We start from the raw sequence: 3,680 nt of genomic DNA on the forward strand, positions 1-3,680 counted from the left end.
TAGGCAAATAAAATCTAGGGTTTTTTCAGATTAAAAAATTTTAGGGGTGCCTGTGTAGCTCAGTCAGCTTAGTGTCTGACTTTTGGTTTTAGTTCAGGTCATGATCTCATCAGTCTTGGGACTGAATCTCCCATCAGGCTCCATGCTGAGCAGGGAGTCTGCTTGAAGATTCTTTCCCTCTGCTCCTCCCCACCTGTATGTGTGTGTGTGTGTGTGTGTGTGTGTGTGTGTGTATGAGTGCACATACTCTCTCTCAAATAAATATATAAATCTTTTAAAAAAGAATTTTTAGAGAAAAATATATTTACATTTTCTTGCTCTCTTAAAAGACCAGCATGCAAATTTAACTTATTTTTTATATTGAGGCCCTGCTATAGTGACTTTGCCATTGAAGTGAACAGTAAAGTTTTGTTCCCAAACATACCGACCATAATTACCATTCTATGTACCAAAAATTGTACTATTTTGCAAGCATTATTTGATGTGATCTTTATAATGACCATTGTAGGAGGTGAACATCTTTGGGGTTGACTGTTTTGCCAATCACAATTACTGAGATTTTAAAAACAGAGAGTTCAAGTGAAATAATTAAACAAGGAGGTAAAAAAGCCAAATTTGAATGCAAATTTTCCTATTCAGAGCTCCTTACTGACCATTGATCTACTCACAACTTCTATGGTTCTGTCCTTCTGAAACATTCCTGTCTCATGTATCTTCCACTACTGTAAAATCATGGCAACACACACACTTAGAACTTGTAATGCATAGCCAGATCCAAACCAGAAAATCAAGGCTCTTAGAATTAGGGTGCAAATAAGCAAAAAGCTTTAGGTGAGTTCTGAGAGTTTTTTTCTGCACATATAGTTTATGATTTTAATGGTTGGATTTTATGACATTTTGTGCATCTTCTTAGAGACATCCTGCTTATATTCAGATTTTTGTCCATGTAAGAACACTCTTTCTATGAAAGAACAAGTGATGTGGTTCTGCATATGATATAAATTTAGTGCTTATGCTTTTTATTTGACAGTTTATTATTTTATGCATCTTCTACTCATCTAGCAGTATTCTATAACTATTGTTATAGAATATTGTACCATATTGTTTCTTCCCTAAAGTGCAAGAGAGTGAGCTCCTCAAAATGGTCCCTCTATCTTTTGCTTATTTCTGTATGATACCAATACTTAACTTATGGTATTCTCATACAAAAAGTAATGATAATCATGAGAACTGTGATGTGATTTATAATAAAAAAAATAACTATTTGGTCATCTCTATTTCTGGCAGAGCTCCTAAAACCCTTGGCATTTCCTAAGTGAGGAGAGCAACACAGGTGTCTTTTGTTATGTTGATGAGATATTATGTTGATGAGATGACTTTTGGACCCCACCTAAGGATGGAGGGTGGTTGCTGGGGAACCAACCTCATGATTGGACAGTTGGAAATTTCAGTTCCACCTCCCTGACTTCTGGGGTAGAGAAAAGGGCTAGAGGTTGAATTAGTCTCTGATGGCTAAGGATTTATCAATCATGTCTATATAATGACACCTCCATAAAAACCAGAAAAAGAACTGGGTTCAGAGAGCTTCCAGGTTGGTGAATACATGTAGATACAAGGAAAGCTGGGCACTCAGAAAGAACATGCCCTTTCCTGATATATTGCCCTGGCTATTACTGAGTTATATCCTTTTATAATAAATGGGTGACCTAAAAAAATGGGTGACCTAGTAAGTAAAATGAGTATTCATCTCTCTGAGTTCTATGAGCCACTCTAGCTAATTAATTGAACCCAGGGAGGGGATTGTTGAAAGTGCCAGTCTATAGCCAGTTGGTCAGAAGCACAGGGGACGAAGTGAGTAGTCTTGTGGGACTGAGTCCTTAACTTGTAGAAAATGATACTCCCAAGTATCATATCCAAGAAATGATATCTCCCAAGTAGATAGTGTCAGAATTGAGTTGAACTATACCACACCCAGCTGGTATCAGAGAACTGCTTGGTGGTGTGGAGACAAAACCACACTTTGGAATTGGAGTCAAAATCATTAGCAACTCAAAGAAAAACTATATGTCATAAATTAAAGTTACTTTAATAATTGCATGGGCCAGGTTCTCTTGGAAACAGATTCTTGGATAGAAATCCTGCAGGTGCTCTAGGTGAGTTCTCATTATAGCGGCACTTGGAGAGTTGGAGAAGTTGGACTGGGCCTGGAGAGAAGCTGAAGACCTAGAAGAGAATCACAATAGAGACCTCAACCAACCCTATCAAGAGCTCTGAATGTGGGATTGCACTTTGGAGATATTTCAAATTGGGGTGGAGAGCTAGACCTTTATACCCCTTCATCAACTGTCATCGGATGCAGGCTCTCCTTGGAAGAGACATAATCTTGAAGAGGTAGTTCTGTTCAACAGAGAGAGATCCCTGAGAGGACTTAGCTGAGAGCCATCAATGGGCAATGATCCTGGCAGCTAAGGAGTTGAGTACTTTGGTCTGGAATGAGAATCTATACTTACTGACTCAATCACATCTTTCAAAGGAAAATCTTGGCTACTTGCCCTTTGTTTAGGCTGGCAAAAGATATTAGAGTTTCTAACTTCTGATGACACAAGATCTTTTATAAATATATTTTGGTTTGCAGCCTAAAATGCTTACATCTATTACCTTCTTCAGACTAAGTCATTTATTTATCTTACATTCAACAAATATCTAAAAAATAACTAATGAGTATTCATTAAGCTCTAGGCTGGGTGATGGGAATACAGTGGCGTATGTGACGGGCAAGTTCCTCCCTCATGGGAGGAAGATAGGCAATGAACCACTCATTAATTCATTTAATACTGAATTAAGATTCTCCTATTTTGATAGATCCCACTCTAAGTACTGAAGAAATCACAATGAATAAGAAAAAATAAAGACTCTGCTTTCAGAGATCTAACATATTAGTGGGAGAGAAGGAGAATTTACAAGTGAGAAAATAAAAGAATAGGATTATTTCAGATAGTGATCAGTGCCATGGAGAAAAAAAAAATTAGCAAAATGATGGAAAGTGGCAAATCATAGAGAAAGATCAAGAAGGGCACCTGTCTAAACAAGTGGCATTTGAGATAAGATTTGAATGATGAGTGCAAACCCTCACGTGAAGGCAAGGAGGACATGTGTTCAAGCATGGACAATTAGTGAATCCCCTGGGGGAACAGGAAGAAAGCCAACAGAAGAACGGCTGGTCAGAAAGGAGGAAGGTAGATGGTGAGATTAGAGAAGTGGTCAGGCCTTACAGGTTATGGTAAAGAGTTTGAATCTTCTTCTGAGTTTGGGAAACCACTGAAGGATTTTAAATAGGTACATGAGGAGTGTGACTTAAGTTTTTTGAAAAGATCATTATGACTTCATGAAAAAAAATTGAATATGTGAGAATAGATGCAGAAGCAGGTCCTTCAACTAGAGAGATACTTCAGTAGTCTAAAGCAGTGATGTTGGTAACTAGGTAGCATAATAACAGTGGAGATGAACATCAATGGTCATTTCCTGAATACATTTTGGAGGTAAAGGTGACAGGCTGATAGGGCGTCAGAGCGAGGAAAAGAGAAGAATAAAGGATGATTTCATTTTCATTGGATCAAATACCGTACACACAAATGAATGAGATAAATAAAAGTGGTAAGGGGGCTATGAGGACAATGTGA

The sequence above is a fragment of the Canis lupus genome, chromosome 1, assembly GCF_048164855.1.
Source record: "Canis lupus baileyi chromosome 1, mCanLup2.hap1, whole genome shotgun sequence".
In the NCBI taxonomy this organism is placed as follows: Eukaryota; Metazoa; Chordata; class Mammalia; order Carnivora; family Canidae; genus Canis; species Canis lupus.